Source organism: Globicephala melas, chromosome 10, assembly GCF_963455315.2.
Source record: "Globicephala melas chromosome 10, mGloMel1.2, whole genome shotgun sequence".
Lineage (NCBI taxonomy): Eukaryota > Metazoa > Chordata > Mammalia > Artiodactyla > Delphinidae > Globicephala > Globicephala melas.
In genome coordinates, this window is record NC_083323.1 from 87,405,777 (window position 1) to 87,430,339 (window position 24,563).

Below are 24,563 nucleotides of genomic sequence, written 5' to 3' on the forward strand. Positions count from 1 at the left end.
TTGGTCACTTTTTAAACCAGCAATCACCATATTGAAGATGAAGGGGTTCTTTCTGAAAGAAACCAAGCCTACCTTTCATTATCACAAGCCTTTTACTACTATATTTATTGATCAGAATAAGTTTGAAAATCATAATTACAACACAGAGTTGAATCATATGGCACTGCCATGTTTATAAGTCAAAAAGTCAAATATTGACAACTGCGTTTACTTAATGTAGACAATATTGTTGTAAGACAGTTTCACTGCTATGACTTAAAGACACGATCAAAATAATCCCATCAGTAGTTACATATAATAATATTTGGAAATGAAGTCCAGAGGACACTTTCTGGAGAGGAGAGAAAAGGGAAGAGGGATTAGAAACACTTATAAAAACCCAAGGTTATGGTTGGCACAGTAAGAGGTAACGGTAGCAGGCAGACAATCGGCGGGAGAGACAAGATTCACATCTGCAGGCAAATATGACTTGGCCTCCCGTCTCCCCTCCCTGTTCTAGCAGTGGTCCCTGGACCACAGCCTTTCGGACGGTGAATCCCTTAAGCAGCCTAGGCTCTGCCATTTTTGCTTAGACCCTCTAAGAATCACCTACATTAAGATACGGCCAATGTCATTCCCTTAGCGTTTTTCAAAGGCAGCTGTAATGAAAAGCTGTAGGAAGTCTGCCCGTTTTGCTGCAAAATTTTTGTAGAGTGTCTATTATACCATTAAGTGTTCCCAAATAAAAACTCACATGAGAAATTCTATTCAAGGAAAAAAATGTCTTGTGGATGAACCGATATGCATCTTCTTTCTAACAGCATGGTAACTTACATTTCCATTTTACACTGGGAAAAACAGCTAAAGGTGGAGTTCAATTATAGTAACTCTATTGACTTCTACTTTTTGCAAGTTTGCAGTTAGTGATGGTCTTTAGTTTTGAACTTATCTATTTTTATTTTACTACTCATATTGTCTTACCTTTTGTTTTAAGTTTCCTAGAAAAAAACCCCAATATAAATAAATCTAGTTCATATCAAACTCATTATTATGCAGTTTTTTCTAATACACCTTATCTATAAGTTGGGGACTAATTGTTAAGTTATCCCTTTACCTTTGGAGATACAAACTCAGTCAGAAAACCAAAACCCAGCACTTATTTGAGCTATAACATGGCTCTCTAGTAGCAATTGCTTAGAACAGATTTCTCTACATTTGCTAAATAATTTGTGATTTTACAAACTGCTAAATAGATTTTTTAAAGGGATCTCAGGGAATAGGATTGGGTCTTGTATATGGCTTACTAGGACATTTTTCAGGATATGAATTTGTGGTTTCAAATACATAAATGCTTTTGGATATTTCAAATGTAACTTGAAGTAGGGTGGGGTGGATCCAAACTACTTGTACGCAACCCACACATGCACATGCACATACATGGCTAAAATCTCAGCTGTTAACATGTCAGAGTCCATATTACCTTGGCCGTCTGTCTCTGCATGCTAGACAGCACATAACAATGTCTAGATTCTGTTATAGCTTCTATATTATTTATAACTCATAACATGTTTTTATATTTCACATTTGAAAAAAAAAACTTTTGGCTAACCTAAAGAAACAAACTGACAGGGATTTCAAGTATTGCAAAAGAAGGGAAGGACTAGTTTTTAGGAAGCAAATAAATTCTGGAGAAAAAGAAGGGAAGGGGAGAGGAGAGGTGGGGAGGGGAGGGGATGAAAAGAAAAGAAAAGAAAAGAAAAGAAAAGAAAAGAAAAGAAAAGAAAAAAGAAAAGAAAAATGTTTGCTTTCAAATAAAAGGCAGCATCTATCTACCCGTGCAGATTGATGTGATTAACAATTCCTGGTTTCCAGCTTCAGATTTAACACCACTTGGCAGGCAACTTTTTTTTTTTTTTTTCGCGGTACGCTGGCCTCTCACTGCCGTGGCCTCTCCCGTTGCGGAGCACAGGCTCCGGACGCGCAGGCTCAGCGGCCATGGCTCACGGGCCCAGCCGCTCCGCGGCATGTGGGATCTTCCTGGACCGGGGCACGAACCCGTGTCCCCTGCATCGGCAGGCAGACTCTCAACCACTGTGCCACCAGGGAAGCCTGGCAGGCAACTTTTAAACCTGCTTTTACTTCAGCAGCCACTCTAAAACTTTTTGTCACTCTCCTTAAGCTACCTACCTAATCCTTCCTGTGCCCCCTAGCAAACATTTGTTGCCCTACAGCTCAAATCTTAACTGTAAGTTACATCCATTCTTATTTCTTCCTTCAAGTCTTCAGAAGATGAGATGCCTGCCCCCCATTTTATATCCTTGACCTGTTTTCTTCCCAAGTTCCCTGGGACCTTGTTCTAACAATGTTTCTTCTCTTTCCTGCATCTTCAATCTCCTCTCTCCTGGCTCCTACTTTACCAGCTAAAAATCACACTTTAGCCATTCCCATTCTTTAACGCATCTTGTCAATGAATTTCTCTTTTCTTTCTCAGCCCAAAGACTAGTTCACACTGGTTGCGTGCACTCCCCCTGCCCCCCTTCACTCCTCCACTGACTGTCACCCCGCTTCCATCCTCTCCCTCAGTGAAGGTCACTGATGTCTTCCTAACGGACAAAGTCAAAGGCCGCTTCTTGGCCATCACCTCAGAGGACTGACGTGCAGCACTTGATATGGTTAATGGTCCTGGTTTTCCTAACCTCACTCCTCTGCTTCTCTCCTGCTGACGATCTCCTCCAGGTCTCCTCTGCCCCCCACAGACATGCGGTTTCCTTTCAGGTTCTATCTTCAATCCCCCTTCATTTACACTCTCCATCCTTAAGCGATGTAATTCAGTCTTTATTTAACGACTCCAGTTATCACACAATAACAATACTGGTGTTTTCATTAAACCTATACATTCTGATCTACATCTCTTGGCTGGTATTTTCCCCCGCTCTGTGGGGTCCTATACCTAATGTGTACTCTCTCGGCAAAAGGAATATCCTACCCATGTTTCAAACTCAAAATGTCCAAACCTCTTTATTCCCAGCTAAACCTGTTTCTCTCCTAAATTTCTCATCTCCAATATAATCCAAATGCTGGATTTCCCCACCCCTTTGCTCTCCCCTTTCCCAGCTCATCGAACCCTAAGATTCTGCCACCTTAACATCCACTGCACCAATCCTCTCTCCCTTTCTCCTGCCAGAGTTTGAAATCCTGGTCTCACTTTCAAACATTAAGGAATCCAGGCCCAGCCTCCTCCTCCTACAAAGTATCCTCCACACCGTGGCAGGTTTATCTCTCTAATACACAAATTTGTCCTGCTCTGCTCTCCTACTTAAACCCTTACAAATGGCCCACCAGTGCTACAGGGACCTGCCCTCCTCACCTCCTGAGCTCCCTGCCCCCAAGTTCCTCACCCCCAATACTCTAGCAGCCCTGGAATAACTGCTCCTTGAAGAGATCTACAAGCCTTTAGTCTTGCTGGTCACTCTGTTTTGACTGCGACCCATCCCTGCTCTTCTGCCTAGCAAATTCTGAATCATCGTTCCAACACCCAGCACAGACATCATGTCCTCTGGGGAGCCACCCACGCTCTCAGGTCCCTGGCAGCAGAGATCACCTCCTCCGCTGTGCCATCTCCCACGCTGCACACTTCTCTCCCTGTCCTAAGTACTCGCCCCAGAAGGATCCCTCGCCCCTCTTTGGAGATTCAGGTCACCTGGTCTGGAATGTGTTACTGTTTATTTAATTATTTGACAGAAATTATCTTTTTAGACCCTGTTCCCCTCTACTGGTCAGATTCAGAGCTGTCTGAGGCTCGCCAGAATCTAGCACGGGGGTTGGAACAATATAAAAAACACAAGAGTTCTTCAGGTTGGAGATGAAGAATTCTGAAGTTACTTAAATCTGGGTTTACATCCTGGCTCTGCTACTTACCAGGCTCTGTGAACTTCAAAGAACCATTCTCAACATGTTTTCCTGTTTCTGAAATGGGGATAATAATACCTTTCCCACAGACAGTTGTGAGGATTATATGAGATAACAGGCACTCAACAACTGCTAACATGAAGTACATGAAATATTTGGGGAATTTATGAGCATACTGATCACATAACATTTCGAAAGTTATAAATACTTAAGACGAAAACTAAACATGTGAGCACAGATTAACTTTTCAAAACCTACTTATCAACACATTTACATAGAAGTAACAGTTTAACAGATGCTTTATATTTTTATTAAAACTAAAGGAATTCTTTCTCTTTTGATTTCGGTTGATGCTACTCCATATTTAAAGTTTTTCTAATCCTTGTAATGGAAAGAAGCATAAAATCACTAATTTCATCTACTTTTTCAAACTCAGCATGACTGAGATTCAATTACTTCCCCTATCTTACTACTCAGTAACTCGGGTGCTTCAAAATGAAATTAAAAAGAAGTGACTGAAAGACAGACTGAGCTAACAGGCATTAGCTAATAAGGGGAAAAAACCACATAAATTAGATATGGAAAAGTCATTTGAAGTTAAGACAGCCATTATTCAATACCGTCAGGTTAAAACTGAACATACAAAGATCAAGAGCCACCAGCAAAATATCAATATTAAAACAGGATCATGAATGATTTTCTTTTTTACTTGTTCATTTTTAAAAACATTTTCTACAATAAGCATGTATCACTTTTTACAATAAAATTATTTTAAAATCTTTCGGAAAATGCTCAAAATAAACTGTTAGTGAAAAGGTAGAATTATAACATTGTATATTCCAGATGGTACCCATTACGAAAGAAAATGTGTGTACATTGGGGGGGTTACACATATGGGGACAAAAACCAGAAGGCAATATGTAAATAATGTTCTTGGTTTCTCTGTTGGTGAAATTACCAGTAGTTTTTATGGCCTTTACAGTTTTCTGTATTTTCTAATTTCTTTACGATGATCTAGCATTACTTTAAAAACTAACAGCTTTTTGGATTCATATACCATAGAATTCAATCATTTAAATTGTACAATTGGTTTTTTAAAAATTTATTTATTTATCTATCTATTTATTTTTGGCTGTGTTGGGTCTTCGTTTCTGTGCGAGGGCTTTCTCCAGTTGCGGCGAGCGGGGGCCACTCTACATCGCGGTGCGCGGGCCTCTCACTGTCGCGGCCTCTCCCGCTGCGGAGCACAGGCTCCAGATGCGCAGGCTCAGTAGTTGTGGCTCACGGGCTTAGTTGCTCCGCAGCATGTGGGATCTTCCCAGACCAGGGCTCAAACCCGCGTCCCCTGCATTGGCAGGCAGATTCCCAACCACTGCGCCACCAGGGAAGCCCTAAATTGTACAATTGTTTTTAGATAGCCATAAAATTAGGCAGCTATCACCATAATCAATTTTAGAACATTTTCATCACCCCAAAAGAAAACCTGTACCCGTGAGTAGTCACTCATTACCTTCTCTCCCCAGCTCCTGGAAACCTCCAATCTATTTTCTGTCTCCACAGATTTGCCTATGCTGGATATTTCATATAAATGGAATCATATAATATGTGGTCCTTTGTGAATGACTTCTTTTATTTGGCATAATGTTTTCAAGGCTCACTCATGTTATAGCATGTATTAGTACTTCGTTTCTTTTTGTCACCAAGCAGTATTCCATTGTATGGATAGAGTGCATTTTATTCATCCATTTACGAGCTGTCATGAGTTGTTTCCATTTTGAGGCTATTCTGAATAACGCTAGGAGGAATGTTCACGTACCTGTTTTGTATACACATATGTATTCAAATCTCTTGAATATACAACAAGGAGTGGAACTACCCGGTCATCTGGTAACTCCATGTTTAGCTTTTTGACGAACTATCAAACTGCTTTTCAAAGCAGCTGCATCATTTTATATTCCCACCAACAATGGAGGAGAGCTGTAATTTTTCCACACCATTGCTAACACGTGTTATTGCCCATCTTTTTGATTAGAGCTATCTTAGTGGGTCTGAAGTGATAGCTCATTATGGATTTGATTTGCATTTCTGTGATGGCTAATGATGTCTAGCATCTTTGCAGGTACCTACTCTTCTTTGGCGAAATGTTCATTCAGATCTTTTGCCCATTTTTAAGTTGGGGTATTTATCTTTTTATGATTGAGCTGTGGGAATTTAAAAAAATTTATTCTAGATACAAGTCTCTTATCAGATATATGATTTGCAAGATGTTTTGTGTTAACGTACAAAGAGGAAAAAGAACTCCATCTCTTCCAATAATTCAATCAGCAAACACTGTGGTCATGGGGTAAAGCATGGTAATGACAATTATAAAACACCTTAATACATTAGCAGCATTTTATAATTTTCAACCTAATCCTCACATGGATGGTAATAACAGGCCTATTTCTGAAGTTGAGAATCAAAGGCCAGCAGAGGTAAAGTGACTTATTCAAAGTCTCTCCTGACTTCATTATTTTTCTATCACTATTTTTCTATGTGTCATCTTTCTTATTTGTTTTAAATTAAAGTTCTCTCCCTGTGTTGCTTTCAAATGTGTGAGCAAGCTGTCTCAATCCTTTTTAGAGCAAGGCAGGTATGTTTACACAGGAATTCCTCAAAGTCTCAGAGCTAAGTAGGATTAATAATACCCAAGTCTTTGGGTACCTCGCTCAGGCTGTGAGATTATACCTACACACTGATAGTGTGACAGATCTCATAGAAGGAACTGTGCAGCCTGGCAGAGATTTGTGAAGGCTGACATGACAAAGGTGGAAGGTGAGTGTCCCAATGAACCCAGTTTGGTGGTGTTCTATTAGTTTCTTAGGACTATTACCACAACATTGGCAGCTTAAAACAATAGAAATTTATTCTCTCACAGCTCTGGAGACCAGAAATCAGGCTGAAATTAGGTTCACTGCATCAAAATCAAGGTGTTGGCAGGGCCACGATCCCTCAGGGAGGCTCTAGAGGAGAATCAGTTCCTTGCTTCTTCCAGGTGCTGGTGGCTGCTGGCATTCCTTGGCTTGCGGCCCCAACATTCCATCTTTGCCTCTGGGGTCACACTGACTTCTCCTCTTATGCCTGAAATCTCCCCTTGCCCACCTCCCCTTATAAGGACACTCGTGATTATATTTAGTCCCAGCTCCCACGATCCAGGATAATGTCCCCATCTCAAGGTACAAAATCTTTGCCATATAAGGTGACCTTCCAGGTTCCAGGGACTAGAACATGATCAGTACACATCCAGGGACCATTACTTAGCCAGGGGAGGGGGGTTTTACAAGACCCAAGAACAAAGTCCCAAAGTTGTGAAGGAGCAACTTCCACTATCTTCCTTTCTTTATACTCACAGTCCAGCTGTTTTACAAAAACTGCTCCTACAGCTATGGTCTTTCTAGTCCAGCCCTAACATGATCCCCCAATATTGCTGAAAGTCACCATCTTAGTTACCTGACCAAGTAGCTTCAGTTACTCTTGAGAACAATTTTATACAGAGGAAAACACTATCGAAGATTCAAATCTGTTGTACAAAAAACAGGAGGAAAAAAGAGAAACTGAACAATATATTGTTGTCTCTTAAAATTATTTACAAATATATGATAGAAATCTAACATTAGATAAGGAATTATACACTTAATATTAAATCACTTCTCAGCTATGCCAAAATAATTGAAATGTGCAATGCAGTCGTAAATGGTACACATGCAGTACACGGTTTAAAATGTACTGGCAATTTCTTTCCTCTTATACTAGATAGTGAGTATATGGGTATTTTTACCCCTATCCTTTGTAGGCCTATAATACCTTTACAGTATTTTTAAGGTAATTTTTAAGTATTAAAAAAGAAAAAGGGTACAACGTAATCTTCCTCCATAAGTCCTAAAAAGCATCCAATGTGCTAAGCTTCAGGTTGATGTCTAGAATTACATCAGTAACTGTCTCAAATGCCACTGCTAAAATCTACAAACCGGTCAACTCCTTGGTTATGGAAAAAAACTCTTGCTTCATTATTAACTCTTTAGGGAAGTAGAGGAAAAAAGGTACTGAAAATGAGAACGTCTCTGACCAACCAGGAAACAGACATGCTGATTAAGTTTCCCGATCTTCACATCCTTTGCCCTACAATTTCTATTTTTTGACACAAAGATTTTTGCACTATTTACTAAGATTAAATTATCCATCTCCCAGATGGATTTTGTTGGCTAGACGTTAACTGCCACAGTTCTCCCTTTCTTGCCATAAGCAACTTGGCCTCAAAGGAAAGATATGCTTCTGAAACACTTAAAAAGTTGTTTTTAGTCGAGAAAAATCATACTTTCTCATTGACTTAAACTGCAATTTCAGAGATTTATTCTTAAGGAAAAAGTATAGCGCCAAGAAAAATTTATTCTTATATCCAAAGCATACTTTCCTTTCTGACAGACAGGAAAAAAATTTCTAACATAGTTCATCAGAACCATTCAAAAAAACCTCAGAGATGTGTGCTAGACAGCAGACAAGCTATCTACCAGACATGAAGAAGGCTGGAGAAGATCCCTATCCTTAATTCTGAACCTCTTCCATTGGAAATCATCCATGCTAAATGATGGCTTTGGGCAGGGGAAATTCCATCTGCATTAAATAAGTCACAGATCCTCTGTTCTCGACTTGTGATTTTTCTGTCTTCGCGAAGTAGATTTTAAACTTATATGTGAAAAATGTCAGAAATAAAAATCTCAGAATATTTGCAGGATTTTAGTAAGACACGTATTTTTCATTAAAGGTTCTCTAAACTGCACTTTTAATGTCTAGTCCTTTACAGTGGAGTAAATATGGCTACTAAACCACCAAAATACCAATTCTATGCTAGGCTTAATAAGAAACTTGGTCTATGGCCACTCTCAGAAACCAACCAAGACCGAAATTCAATCTGCAGAGCGTCCTGGGGTAAAGCAACCAAGCCCATCTCAGGCTCCCAAGTAGCTCGGGGTAGGAGTCCTTGTCCCCAGATCCGGTACCATTTGGACCCGCCCTTCTCAGAATACAATAGTATTTGAGAACTTGTACACTTGTTAGGTTAAAGCAAGAAAAAACACAGTTTGGATTAATTTCAAATTTAACAGAGGTGCCAGAATAAGAGCCTCAACTGCTAACCAAACCAAACTATCAATTTTTCAAAGCAAAATCAAAACAAAGAGCCCCTCAAGTGAGCGGGTGGGCCGGCGGACCAGCCAACAGGTATTTCACCTCCACGTGAGTCTGATGTGTTTCAATGAAGAGGCAGAAGGCTTGAGACTCAAGTAAACTAAAGGCCATTCTGTAACTTCTCTGGCAGCATTCAGGATAATGGGGAAGAACTAGCACCTCGTCATGAGGGAAGAGAAAAAGTTTAAAATTCAGTTCGGGGCCAGTGGGCTAAAGAGCTGCTGAGGAGAAGTCATTCTGAGGTTATTACAGTACATTGTAGTTCAAACCGTTTTAAGGCTTAAAACCCCTAAGAAAATCTGTGTGGCAGATTTGGCTAGGAGAGCATGCCCATAGCTGGTCAATCAAAAGTAACAAAGACATTCTAGAAACGGTAGAGCCTGAGACAGTTTGTTTGCATTCGAACATTAAGCTTAACATGGGTGGGAGGAAGATACTTTTTTTGGAAATGACGTAAGGCTATTGTTTTTGTTTTTGTTTTTCACCGGGCCATGCAGCATGCGGGATCTTAGTTCCCCCACCAGGGATACAACCCATGCCCCCTGCATTGGGAGCATGGAGTCCCAACCACTGGACCACCAGGGAATTCCTGTAAGGCTATTGTTATTGTTGCTGTTATTATTTTTAACGTTTATTCTGACCTGTAGTTCTTACTTTTTATTGCTCAAACTGATGACACCTGCAGAAATACAGGTTACACAAAACTGAAAATGTTTAGAGTAAGTTAGGCAAGACCGATCCCATGCATGTGGCTAACCGAAAGTCCCTTTCTTCTGTGCTAGGTGCGAGCAAAGATCTGGATGAGTGCATCCTGGGAACTCGTTGGCGGTCCAGTGGTTAGGACTCTGCGCTTCCACTGCAGGGGGCCTGGGTTTGATCCCTGGTCGGGGAACTACGATCCCCGCAAGCGGCGCGATGGCCAAAAAAAAAGGCTTATGCATGAGCGAATCCAAGATTAACAGGGAGAAAGAGCAAAACGAACCTAAGACACAAATACTGAAATGTGATTCCTGGACTAAATGTCTGAGCTATAAATGTAAGCAAGTACTTGGTAAAAGGTTGCTAAGAAGGATCTAGATGAGAAAAAAGAACCAGGAAGCCACTAAGTCAGGAAGTGCAACCAAGAGAGGCTGACAACCTGAACTGGAGCAGGTAATCTGGGCACCATCAACACAACATCGAGGAAACAACAGACTGAGGGGGAACTCACATGAATTTGCTGAGGGTTTAGTGAGCATCTATTAAGAGCCTATTTAAAGAGTTACGTCACGTTAGGTTAAGTAAGGGGATTACATATACGTATATTTTGACGCACATATCTTAAATCATTCATGCCCCTGAGCTCTCATTAAAAGTTTAATATCAAGTTAGTTAACTGACCTTGAATTAGCCAAAAAGCCAGTGTTAGAAGAAATGTACTAGAGAGAAGCTAGTGTACAATGGCTATGGCCCCAAAGACAAAGCATTTGAGGTATTCTTCCAGTGCCAATCCACGCACCCATTCAGTCTCTGATAGCCGAACAACTTTGCTCTCTATAAGGACTATGTTGGGCCAGATTTAACCAAATTTTCAATGGATGGGCCGCAGAGTTCCAGGCTTCTTGGCTACAAGTAATTGTAAAATTCTATCAAGGTCAACAAAGAATTGTTCACAGTTAAAAAAAAAAAAAGTCCCAGGCTTCCCTCGTGGCGCAGTGGTTGAGAGTCCACCTGCTGATGCAGGGGACACGGGTTCGTGCCCCGGTTCGGGAAGATCCCACATGCCGCAGAGCGGCTGGGACCGTGAGCCATGGCCGCTGAGCCTGCGCGTCCGGAGCCTGTGCTCTGCAACGGGAGAGGCCACAACAGTGAGAGGCCCGTGTACCGCAAAAAAAAAAAGGCCCTATCTATTCTTATTATTGGCTCATAGGGCGATTACATAACAGAGTCTGATAATTTTAATGTGTTTCTTAAACAACAGTAGTGTGAAAAGGTCTTTGTTTTTTAAAAAACAGCAAGTTTCACAAAAGTAAAGAACCAAAAAGAACCGAAAATATAAGCTCTTAAATAGGTTATTCATTGATATGGATTGAAAAATATGAGATGGAAAATGTTTTAATTCAATAAACATTTAGTAAGTGCCAATTGTGTACCAGGTACAGCTGGGTTTCCACTAAGTTAGGAGTTCACACTTCAATAAGTGTGATTTTATTTATCTAACATTGTTTATATACTAATAGAAACAAATTTGAGGTACTTTTTAGCTAAAATATTTATCACTTTGTCTACCAGGTCAAACACAGCTGGAACATAACAGGTATCTAGCAGTTATTCTATTTATAGAAGTTGGCTAAGCAACTGAGACCCTTTTAACATTTTATCATGTATGCATTCAGGTTTTAAAAATATATTATTATAAAGAGATTCCAAGTACATTATTATTTACAAATCAGTATACTTCTATGAATCTGATATTTCAGACAGCTGATAGGTAATATTTTGAAAAAACTTTAATACAGAAAATATATAATTGTTTGGAAAGGAAATTAAGGAGACAGACATTTATTCAACACCTACTTTTTGACTAACATCATCCTTGGGTTATTTTTATAAAATTCAATTCCTATAAATCTAAAAGAAAAGTACTGACATTTCTGTCTACTATTGAAAACACAGAAAATAGAGAAATGCAGATACTTGCCTACAGTTACAAGTGGCAAAAGCTAGATTAGAACCCAGGCCCAACAGATTATAAACACGTTATTTCCCATTACAAATCATATTTTAAAAATTAATTTGTTTCTCCATGGGACTAATCTAGGCGTAATTTTAAGAGTATGAATTAGAACTTGTGAGAATTATCAAAATCTTTACTTGGTCATATTGTGCCCCAAATCCTCCACAGGGTATTCACTGCCTACACTTCTAGCATTTGGGGCTTTTAAGAATGTAATTTTAGCTTATATCACCAAATTTAATCATACCCTCTAAATCCCATTTACATTGTAATTCTAAGACGGTTCTTCTAAATACAAAATGAGAAAAGAACTGAGGTAATTTTCTGGAAGATATATGCAAACCCACAATTCTTCCTTCACTTTTCCATATATTTCAATATAAGAAATACATATTCAGAATTATTAAAATGTTTGCTAAATGTTTAATACCATGTATTGGTTTTTCTTTTCAAAAGTAAACCATATTCCAGAGGAAAAAGTTCTGAACAAGATGTTAAAGGCCAAGAAGTTGTGCTATAAACAAGGCCTCCTGGCCCATTATTACCCAGACTTAATTGACCACTGCCCCCATTTTCAAGTAACACCACTCAGGATCTCTAAGCACTACTGAACTCCATAAAAGCTATGGAAATAAATGCTCCTTAATTGGTAGATGCTAAGTTTAATAAGTGAGTACCTGAACTTAATGATTTGGAAATGAACAAAATATACAGGTATACACTTAATCTTTAGAAACCTGGCAAAGAAATCCTTGTCATCAGTAATTTTTCTTTTCATAGTCCTGTCTTTTCATTTTCCCAGTATTCCTTAATATTTTTCTTTAATAAATCTTCTGCTTATTATCCATTTCTCTTCTACTGAAGATCTATGATTAGAGGTAAATGGGACTAAATACGTAAGAGAAAGCAGTGTAAAGTATCATTTTGCCATGCAAATTTCATGATTATTTCGTGAGTAAATATGGGGGAAAAAGTTAAAATCTGTAATCTTCTACTTATATAATAGACATGGAATGTGTATTTCTGAAGACCACAGAGAACTTACACATTTGAAATATTTTTGATTAAAAAAGAAAACAGCTGATAGGACTCTGTAAAAGCAATACTTGCTTCTTTCCCCACAGTAGCTATCTGTGAATGACTTACAGCTCTCATGAATCTCTGCAACAGTCCAAGAAATCATCTTATTACTTTCGAAACCTTAAATGAACCTCCTATTACCATGGTAAAATATTATATTAAAAATAAGTGTAAATAAACAGGGTGTAGCTGCCACCCAAGGGCACACAAGTGAGTCAGTATTTAGAAGTGGGGATAGAGTTTTTGAGTATTGTCATGCAGTGCTCATCTCTAACTGCTAATCCTCCCTTTTCCATGAATATACAAGCTTAAGTATACACCCACCTCCTTCACATGTGCCAATCCTGGAAAATGGCATAGTGGGGGCAGCTCTCAAAATAAAGATATTTTAGGAAAGCATCACATAATTGCCTGGCGTTTGAAGGCACCGGGCTTTTAGTATTCTTTTCCTATTCCTCCCACCCCCTCATCGTTTTTCTAGAGCTCTTTAATGCACCTTCTATACCTCAAATTCCCTACCTGACATTTCCGTTTACTCACAAACATGATTTCCCCCCAAGGAAATAAATATGATAATTTTATGCTTTTTCTTCAAATCTTCAAAAAATACAACGATTTATCTCGAGCAGAGTATGCAATTTTAATTTCTAGGAGAATACCCTGAAGATTTGCTTGCCAAGTTTATCTATTATAAATATATAATAAAAATCATGTTCATTATGAAATAATAATTTACAGATTTTAAATGTTGCTTGATGTTATGAGAAGATAACATGACAAAAAATTGCAAAAAAAGATTTCCCCCCTTTAACTTCATGGTAAAACATGAACATGTTGGATAACAGAAAATAATCACAAAACATTTAAGTAAGATTATCTGCCTAGCAATCACCATATATGAGCTCAAGGGAAGTGAGAAGAGTCCCAAATGGCAAAACTATTATTGTACTTCCAATACTTCTGTAGCTAATTCAATAGCTAAAAACAGAACAAATTCCAAATATGAATCCTGAAAAACTGTAACGTATTTCACAAAGTGTTGTCAATCTCATTTTATTTTAGAGTATTTTAAATGACCAATTATATTATAAAGCCAATTTATTTTTGAACCACCTATGTAACATACATGGACATATTATCACAACGGAGCCTCTCATTCTCTTTGAAGAGTTCTTGCTCTTATGCTATTACTTTATTACATATGGTTTAAAAATTCTTGCTCTTAGGCTAAATTCTTGCTCTTAGGCCACTACTTTATTAGATACAGTTTAAAAGTGTGAAAGCACAAATTACAATTTAATTAAAATACAAGAACAAAAATGTTAAACTGTTCACATAGACAAATCCTGAACTCCCTCAGCACACAATTCTGCCAGCGTTATTCAGCACCAGTGAGCAAATGAAACTTGTGGAGAATACGGAGGAATATCATCATAGCAATTTACAAACTTGTCACCTGAGAAATATACTGAAAATGTTTCAAAAGATTGAGATTTGGACAGCGGAAACAATTTTCTCCCAGTCTCAGCTAAGTTACTTGCTACATAAAGCTTCAGCTTAGTACAAAACAAGCAGCAGATATAAGTAAAGACAGAGCCTTGCTAGGAATTACAGAATAGAATAAAACAGCTAATTAACTCACCAAATAGCCTTTGGCTAAAAGCTGCATTCTTCTCTGTCTCAGGCCTCTGGCTTCCAAAGACAAATTACATGCTCTCTGACAGAATGATGACAAAAGGGCACACCGTGATCTCTTTTCTGCTATTTCCGCTAGAAGAAAACTGAACCACACTGCAGCCTCCAAGAATAAGTACTTCATATGAGCATGCTCGGTATCTAATTTAAATGACTTGGTATTTCATGTCAGCATGTGATGGCCTACTTCCAAACTCCGAGAGCTGCAAATTCAGTCGAAGATCATTTACTGCAATAAACTAAACAGAACCACCCAATGATAACTGATTTGTTTTTAACTTCATGATTTTTGTGGTTCATTTAACGTGATGTGACTGGAAATGATTATTCCTATACCGTTATTCAAACAAGTCCTTAGGTTTCATTAACTATGTCCACATAAGCATCCAAAATGCTGGAATGGGGCTTCCCTGGTGGCGCAGTGGTTGAGAGTCCGCCTGCCGATGCAGGGGAGACGGGTTTGTGCCCCGTTCCGGGAAGATCCCACATGCCGCGGAGCGGCTGGGCCCGTGAGCCATGGCCGCTGAGCCTGCGCGTCCGGAGCCTGTGCTCCGCAACGGGAGAGGCCACAGCAGTGAGAGGCCCGCGAACCGCAAAAAAACAAACAAAATGCTGGAATGAACTGGAAATTTCAAGATATCCAGGATGTGATCCTCAAAAATAAATCTGACCACTGATAAATTAAGCAAACTATAAGCCTTTCATATTTCACTTTTTAACCTCTTCTTCTGTCCTCCTGCCTATTCACTAAATAAAGCCATCTACAAACTATCTAGTAGTATTTTAATTTCTCCTTTGGAAATATTAGTAAGTATCAGTAAACTAGAATGTTCAGTGTGTTTATTAAAAATGTCTGCTCTCTTCAAACTATAGCAAATAGGATCTTTCTCACCTATAGATTATACATTATATAACAGATTACATGCTTATATAAAACAGACCTCACCCAAATGTTGATAAAGCTTTAAATAGGACTTAATTTTTTTTGTTTGCATTTTCAAGAACAATTTTACCAAAATGCCACACACACACAAATCAACCAAATAGTTTGTGTATGCATGTTTCTGTCACCAAGTAACTAATTTGCCTGGTTTGTTGAGTAACTTGCTGCAAAGGCCATACAGTTTTATATGATGGAAATATGGTCAAGAAGCTTATCTTCTGCTGACCATGACCAGTTCAGTCTTGCAGAAACAGAAACCTAGCACAGCAGATACAGCCAGCCCCACCAAACCAACCAGACAATTCTCAAATGTCCACTTCCCATTTTCACCTTGGGCAGACAAGCAAACTAGGAAGTGTCCATGCACTCAACACACACCCAGCCTGGGAGAGCAAACCACTGACAGAGTGGGGCTGCCCTTTAAATGGGCCCATGTGCTAATTTACAATTTTCCTTTCTTCACAATCCTCCTTGGTTACTTCTACCACTTCCCTATTGTAAACTACGTATACCCCGCCCTGCTACAGATGTCTCATTTTGTGAACTCTCTCCCTCCTCCTCCAACCCCCAAATTAACACGGAAGGCCTGGGAAAGTAAGAAGGCGTAGGAAATAGACAAACTCCATGGTAGCAGCCGGGATAAGGTCCCTCATAAATGGTGGGACAAGATCCTTAAAGGTTCAGAGAGGTTGTAAAAAATAAAATGTTAAAGTTTTAAAACAAACAAACACAGAGAACCATTTATGGAACCACATCTAATTCCAATACCCTTCTAGAAAACAAAAGTGTTACATTCAAAGAAACGTACCAACACACTAGTTTCTTTAGCATTCTACCAAAGCATGTACCAAAGAAATGTACCGAAGAAAAATTCATAAGTTCAACTACAAGGTCTGTGGGTGCTGTGTGCTACATGAACATTCTATCTTTAACGAAAAAGCACAGGAAGTGAAGGAACATAGAAAAAAAGCAAATTATCAAAAACGGTCAATATGCATATGTCTCGTGTACTGTTAAGTCTAGTAAGTTTTGTGTACTGTACATGTCAGGGTGAGGATTCTGTAGAAAGAGTAAGTTACCTAAAGTACTCAAGGAAAGCTCTATGATTCCTGAATGAGAAAGGAAAAGTTCTTCACTGAAAGCTAGCAAACAAACAAAAAAATCTATATATGACACATGGTACAAGGCAATGCGGGTGGAGTGGAAGTAAAAAACGAGAAAGACTATCTGTCTCCAGCAGAGCTTACAGACGATGAGGCAAGAGGACAAATAACTAAGGTGAGATCACCACGGCAGAAGAGAGGTTCCTCTGTGTTCTGGAGTTTGGAGGGAAGACAGAAAGCATGCTATGAGGGGAATTCAGAAAAGGTTTTGCAAGGGGGTGAACTTTTTGAAATGCCTAGACGAATAGTGAGGATCTGGCCCAGAAAGGAGACGGAAGGAAGAGGAAACAGCCAGGTCAGGGACTGGGAGGGAGGACAGCAGAGGACCTGGGAACTGGTATGGGGACCAGAAAGTGTCAACACTGGGACTAGGGAAAAGAGGACAAAGAAGTTCATTATTCTGGGATGGTACTTGGAAGCAGCTGGCCAGAAGCATTTTATACCCTGAATAATGGGAGAGTTAGGGTCATGTGTTAAATGCAGAATGGAAGAGTCAACTTTGGAAAGACAGGCAGATACAAAAACAGGGGAAAGAGGCATTTATTCCAGCACATGGCGTAGTAAAGCCCTTGTCCAAAGCACTTTTTTGAATTCTTCCGTATCACTTAACATCTCTTCAAACTGAACTTCCTCTCTCCTAAAAATCTGACCTCAGCTGTCTGATTCAAATTTGAGGTCATCTTGTAATTACATGTATCCTTTGATTTTACCTAGAGGTCCTGTTTTTTTTTCTCTTCTTTTAAATCTTTCTCTCTCATCACTCATTCTTTAATTTACTTGCTTACGCTTTCTCTACCCACAAAACCTGATAAAAAGTTTCCCAAATGCTACCCTGATAAGAATGGATGAATCTGTAAAAATTCAACAGAAGATATAACCTATGTCTATGAAGAGTAAGCAACCTCTGAAGACCGTACACAGTTCTAGTGCATTTCACTGCATGTACACATGCGAGGTTGGGTGGATCTCTCTGTGTAATAAACATACCTGGCATTCATTCCTCACCACAGGAAGCGGAGGGGAGGAGGGAGAATGGAAATGAACATACGAGCCTTATATTGCAATTTGTTGTTTTGTTTTTTACCAGAGGGTCACAGCAGAATCATTTGGGTAGCAAAAACACACTCAAGCACACGCGTTCAGGGTCCAGAAATCTTTCAGTCTGCACACTCGTTGTGGGGGCCAGACGTTATGAAGAAGCTCCCTACATGATTTTGAGGTTCCTCTGATTAAGAGCCGCTGTTTGAGGTACCCATCAGTTTACAGAGCGAGATGGACACATAAATAATTGAAAGACAATGATAGAGACAGGGAAGGGAGGATGTTAAAGATACAATAATTTTGCATGATTTACAGATCAGTTAAATTTGAGCAGGATTGGCAGGAAGAATGAAGATGTTCTGGTACAGAAAGGCAGCTGGATACCTCAGAGGACCTTTCAGAGCAAACAAAGGAACAACACCGGCAAGGCAGAAAGCCAGGGCAGATGCGTACGGGTGGGGAAAGGCGGGAAGCGTGTGCATGGTATGGGGGCAGCAAAGCAAGAAAAGAGGCCAGCAAGGCACACGGACAGTTTATGAAAGACTTTATAAGTAATTCTAGAATGCACTAAACACATGAATGAACACATGTATCACTGCTAGCTCTTCAGAGACACAATTTTTTTTTTTTAGGCTGCACCATGCGGCCTCCAGGACCTTAGTTCCCCAACTAGGGATTGAACCTGGGCCCTCGGCACTGAAAGTGCAGAGTCCTAACCACTGGATCACCAGGGAATTCCCACGAAATAATTTTAAATAGTGCACTGACATGGTCCTATTTATGTTTTTAAATATATTGTTGATGGCAACTTGTCCGCAGAAAATGGATGAGGGAAGGGAGATTAATGGCTGGGGACTGATCGTTGATATGAGAATTAGAGGGAGAGTCAAAAGTAGTACAGTGAGAGGAAGACTGGAGAGGAAATAATAAATTTGACAGATTTTAAGGACAGAATCAATAGGATATGGTGCTGGACTGGATGGAGGGGTCAAACAGATGGAAAACTAGAGTACAACTGTAAGGATTCTGGTTGGGGCAAGTGGGTGCAGTGAGGCGACTAATTAAAGTCAGAGAAGACAGAGGCAAAAGACGGGTGTAAGGGTTGCATCTCAGGGAGAGTGATTCAGCACAAGGAGAGCGGACAGGAAGGAGAGTTAGCTCAGTTTGAAACAGGTGGAGTTTAGCATCCTGACAGCTCCCTGGTGATATCTACTATTGGCTGAAGGAAATATACATCTGGGGTTCACCACTACAGACCCCGGGAACACTTTTTTAATAGCCTTGTGGGGTTGAAAATCAGCTTAGAAAAGGCTCAGGTGGGACTGAGTCCTCAAGAGACTTAATAACAAGTATATTTACTGAGGGCTTACTTTTTGTCAGACACTGTGCTACAAACTTTACAAGGGTTGCATCATTTGCCCCTGCAACAACGTTACGTGATAACTTTATTTAAAATCTCAAATAGAGGTGAGAAGATGAAGGCAAAGAGCTTTTTAACTGTCTTTCCCAAGTTCACACAGCTGGCAAGTGGTACAGCTATGCTATGATTCCCTAGTTGGTGTGTTCACCAGGAACTTGCTACACTAACTCAACTGTTAGGATGCTTAAAAAAAAAAAAAAAAAAAAAAAGCAATAAATAACACTTACAGAATGTTAAAAACATATGGGTTCATTTAATATTAGCAACATCCCTATGCAATAGATCTGATTATTATTCTACCTATTTTACAGATCTGGAGACAGAGGCTCAAGAGGCTTACCCAGTGTCACTGATAATCAGTACAGGAATGTGGATCCAAAATTTTGGACCCCAAAACCCATGGTCTGAATGAGATCTAAAGGGCAGTAAGCTTACGAAGGAGGCAGAATTATCAAAAAAAAAAAGATTTTCAATAGCTGAGACAATGTGGAAAAGAGGCGGGGTAAGAGACGAGAGTAACTGTGAAGAGAAGAACTGATAGTTAAGGGAGAAGTAATGAACATGAGGCAAGGAGGACTAAATCGGTTTCTATTTAGTTTTATTGAAGTTAAATTTACATTCATGAAACTCATACCTGGTAAGTGCACGATTCAGTGACTTTTAGTAAATGTATAGGTCGTGCAACCATTACCGCATCCACTTCAAGAACATTTCCATCACCTCTAGAAGTTCCCTTATGCCCGTTTGCAGTCAATCTCCACTTCCACTCCCAGCCCCAAGCAACAGCCTCTTGAAGAGGAGAAATAAGCCACAAGTTAGAGGCAGCCACAGTCACCACTGTCACCACTTCCTTCTTTGGGACAAATGGATGACGTTCCTCAGTACAACACAGTAACAATCAGTCATTAGTACTCACGCTATACATCTTGTTGGTAAAAGAGTCCTATTCAGATTTTACTGCTTTCCAATTCAAAGATCTTCAGAGCGTATCAACGAGAAAAAAAAGTAGAAGCCCTGTGACTTTTTAAAATATGCAATCTTAATAACTAATACAACTGGGATTTTTTTCCAAATATATAGCAATAAAGTGAGCCCAGGCAATGTACAATTAAAAAAAAAAATAAATAAATAACAGGAAGAGTCTCTGCAAAATCCAGGGCATATATTTGCAAAAGTCTTTGGTAAAGGAATACCTTCTGCACAATAATTTGTTACTGTCTGACAAAAGGAGAATTGTAAATTTTAAAACATATTTTCATAAAGTAAACCTAAATATCCCAATGACTTTTATTGCAGTAACAAACCCTTAGCATCTACTTAGCGTGTGGCAAGATAATGAATAGATGTAATTATACATTATTTTGGAATTCAAGCTGTCTCTTGCTATAGACAATGCTTAAGGCTATAAGAAAATCTCTCGCGCTTTATGAGAAAAACAAAAGCGAATGCAAAATTTTGCTTCCAAATAAAGACATAAGAGAAAAATATTTTAAAAAATATTGTATTGTGTAAGTGAAAAGAAAAAATGAGGGTGGGGCAGAACTATTTTCTGCTTTCTACTGAGAGACAGAACGTATTTCTTAGTGTCTCTTCCCCAAAACCAGAATAGTCCATTTCTTTCCATTCTAAGGATTCTTAGTCAATTGGTTAAAATATTATCGTAAGTATCACAGAAATTTATAACCTAAAAAAAGCAATTTGTTCCCTTTGTTCATTCATTCATTCTACAGATATTTATTTATTTACTTATTGGCCGCGCTGCATATGGGATTTTAGTTCCCCAGCCAGGGATCGAGCCCGCACCCCCTACAGTGGAAACACAGAGTCTTACCCTCTGGACTGCCAAGGAAGTCCCCACAAATATTTATTTTTACTTAAATTTTTTATTTGATAAATGTGACATGTAACATTTTGTAAATTTAAGGTTACTTTGTAAATTTAATGTTACATTTTGTAAATTTAAGGTTACTTTGTAAATTTAATGTTACTTTGATACATTTATATATTGTACTATGATTGCCACTGAAGCAATACTTATCACATTACATCATTATAGTGCAATATTATTGTCTATATTCATTACACTCACAAATAGTGACTGAGCATCAACTCTGTGCCAGACACGGTTCTACATACTAGGGAGAGAGCAGCAAACAGGTCTCTGCTCTCACGGAGCTTACTTTCCCTTGGGGAAGAAACTCGATAAACAAAGAATGTACCATATTCCCTCAGGATCCACGGGGGACTGGTTCCAGGATCCCCCCAAGGACACTAAAATCTGCAGAGGCTCAAGCACCTTATATAAAATGGTGCAGTATGTGCATGTAACCTAGCCCGTATACTTTAAATCATCTCTAGATTAGTTATAATACTTAATAGAATGTAAATGCTACATAAATAGTTGCTGGTGCGAGACAAATTCCAGTGTTGTGTTTTGGAACTTTCCGGAATTTTTTTTCTAAGTATCTTCGATATGTGGTTGGTTGAATCCGAGGATGCAGGACCGTGGATATGGAGGGCCGACTACAAGTCAGCGGGAGAGGGTTATGCTAAGATAAATGACTGAATGAAGGCTGGATGGCCAAGCAAAGTCCTGAGGAGGTAACATTTAAGCACTGGCTTGAACAACGGCAGAGAAGGCGGAAAAGAAACCCAGACAGAGTGGACAGTGTAAAGGCTCCAAGGCCGCCATATATAAAGAGAAGAAAGAAGGCCCAGGGACTAGAGTGTGGTGGGCGAGAGAAAGAGCTGAGAGATGAGGTGTGAGAGGTCGCAGGTCCACTGGTGTTAGATTTATGAGCCAGAGAAGGAGCTCTGGATTTTATTCTAAGTGCTATGGAAAGCCGCTCAAAGGCTGTAATGTGATGTGATTTGTACATCTGTACATTTTAAAAAGACACCTTTGGCTACAGCATGGAGAATGGGTTGTAAAGGGTCAAGAAGAGAAGTGAAAACAGTTGAGAGGCCACTGGAATTGTCTGGGTGAGAAGTGATGGTGGCGCAGCTGTGAGGTACGGCAGAGAGAGAGAGAGAGAGAAGCGGGCAGATCTAGGATGCTTTTGGGGCAGAGGAAGGGTCAACAGAGCCTGCTGATTGGAGGTTGCGAGTAGGTGGGTAAGTGAAGGAAAGAGAGAAATTAAGGAAGGTGCAAAGATTTTATTGTTCTTCTGATTAGGTCCATGAGACACTGTGTGGTGAGGTCAGTTGGTGGAGAAGCGGGACAAGGTCTGGCTGGAGATGTGGGTTTATGGGTGACTGGCAAATGCTGTGCAAAGCTCCTTGGAAGTGAATGAGGTGACGGAAAAGGGAACACAGGACAGATGCTGTGCCTTCATCAATCCACAACGCCTATTACAGGTGCTTGGAATATGGGTGAAAAACTCCGACCCTTGCCCTCATGGAGTTTACACTCTCTCAGAGAAGACAAATACAACGTAACAAATAAGTAAACCGTGTTGTATGACAGGGTGGGTAAGTGCTGTGAAAAAAAGAAAAAAATAGAGGAATCAAGGGTGTGGCTAGGGTGGTGGAGCTAAATGGGGGTCTGGGTGAGCTCATTCAAAAGATGAGATGTGGGGCTTTCCTGGTGGCGCAGTGGTTGAGAGTCTGCCTACCGATGCAGGGGACACGGGTTCGTGCCCCGGTCCGGGAAGATCCCACATGCCGCGGAGCAGCTGGGCCCATGAGCCATGGCCGCTGAGCCTGCGCGTCCGGAGCCTGTGCTCCGCAACGGGAGAGGCCACAGCGGTGAGAGGCCCGCGTACCACAAAAACAAACAAACAAACAAAAAAAAGATGAGATGTGCACGAAGGGCCAGGCTGAGGGAAAGGGCAGTGCTAAGTCCCTGAGGTAGGAATAAGTAAGATCACTGGCATATCTGAAGAATGGCAGGGAAACCAATGTGGCTGGAGCAGAAGAAGAGCCAGCAAGGAGTGCCCAGAAAAGCAGCATGAAACCCAAAAGTACATGATGTCATGGAAGCCAAGGGGGAAAGGGTGTCAAGGACCAACTATGCTGAACGCTGCCAAGAGTATGAGTAAGACCAGAACAAAGAGGTTCTTAAAGCTGGAAGTGCAGTGTGGAGCCAGTAGAGAAGAAAGCCATCTCTATGGAAGGGCAGGGAAGGAGGTCCAGCTGGCAGGCGGTATATTCACTTCTAAATGTAATAAGAAGACAGGTTCTCAGGACTTAACGCTCCCACAGCCATCATATAAGGATTTAAAAATTTTAATAATGTCAACATCATCAATCAATTCTGGGATCCAAAAAGCCCATTTTGCTTATTTTCTCATTCTATTAATTACAAACCACTCAAAAATCACTACTCTATTTCTCAAAAAAAAAAAAGAAAACAGTACAAGTGAACCAGTTTGCAGGGCAGAAACTGAGACACAGATGTAGAGAACAAACGTACGGACACTAAGGGGGGAAAGCAGCCGGGGGTAGGGGGTGGTGGTGGGATGAATTGGGAGATTGGGATTGACATGTATACACTGATGTGTATAAAACGGATGACTAATAAGAACCTGCTGTATATATATATATATTAAAAAAAGCATGCCACAACAAAATCCATGGAACCAAATTTCTAATCCAGCAGTTACTGTGAATAATTTATCTATGTGTTCTTTCCATAGCCCATCTAACTCCCTATCAAATAACTACAGTTGACCCTTGACCACAGAAGGTGGTAGAGGCACCCACCCTCTACACAGTCAAAAATCTGCATATAACTTTACAGTCAGCCCTCCATATCTGCAGTTCTGCATCTATGGATTCAACCAACTGCTGATCGTGTAGTACTATAGTAGTATATATTTACTGAAAAAAAAAATCCATGTATAATTGGACCCATGCAGTTTAAACCTGTGTTGTTCAAGGATCAACTGTACATCATGAACCTTATTATTCCTTTAAGTTTGAAGTAAATGTGGTAAATCCTTTAAAATGCATTTACATATCTTTGTTCACTATATCATTCACAATTAGTCTTAAAAATTGAACATAATAAAGGTCACTTTATTCTGTGCTATAAAAAAAAGAAAGAAAGAAAGAAAATAGAGAAAAAGAGCTAAAAACTCATAAGCCAGAGAAGCAGCTTCAACAGCAATATGGTACCAACCTGTTGAGAATCATTGCAGGTATTGATGATATATGACTGATCTTTCATTTGCACAAGAATACTGTCAGATAACTACCATATGACCCAGCAATCCCACTACCGGGCATATACCCTGAGAAAACCATAATTCAAAAAGATACACGCACCACAATGTTCACTGTAGCACTCTTTACAATAGCCAGGACATGGAAGCAACCTAAGTGTCCATCATCGGATGAATGGATAAAGAAGATGTGGCACATATATACAATGGAATATTACTCAGCCATAAA

At 39.8% G+C, this 24,563-nt stretch overlaps 1 protein-coding gene across 12 annotated transcripts in view; it reads right to left on the minus strand.

The window, feature by feature from the left end:
- PLEKHA5 (pleckstrin homology domain containing A5) overlaps positions 1 to 24,563 on the minus strand; it is a 243,189-nt gene that overhangs the window by 128,488 nt on the left and 90,138 nt on the right. The window contains exon 1 of one of the 12 annotated variants that reach the window (XM_060306032.1): positions 14,550 to 14,679. The exons of the other annotated variants lie outside the window; for them this stretch is intronic. The gene's annotated coding sequence lies outside the window, so the exon portion shown is untranslated. Of the gene's footprint in view, positions 1 to 14,549; positions 14,680 to 24,563 lie in introns of those variants that run through there. 12 annotated transcript variants of the gene reach the window in all.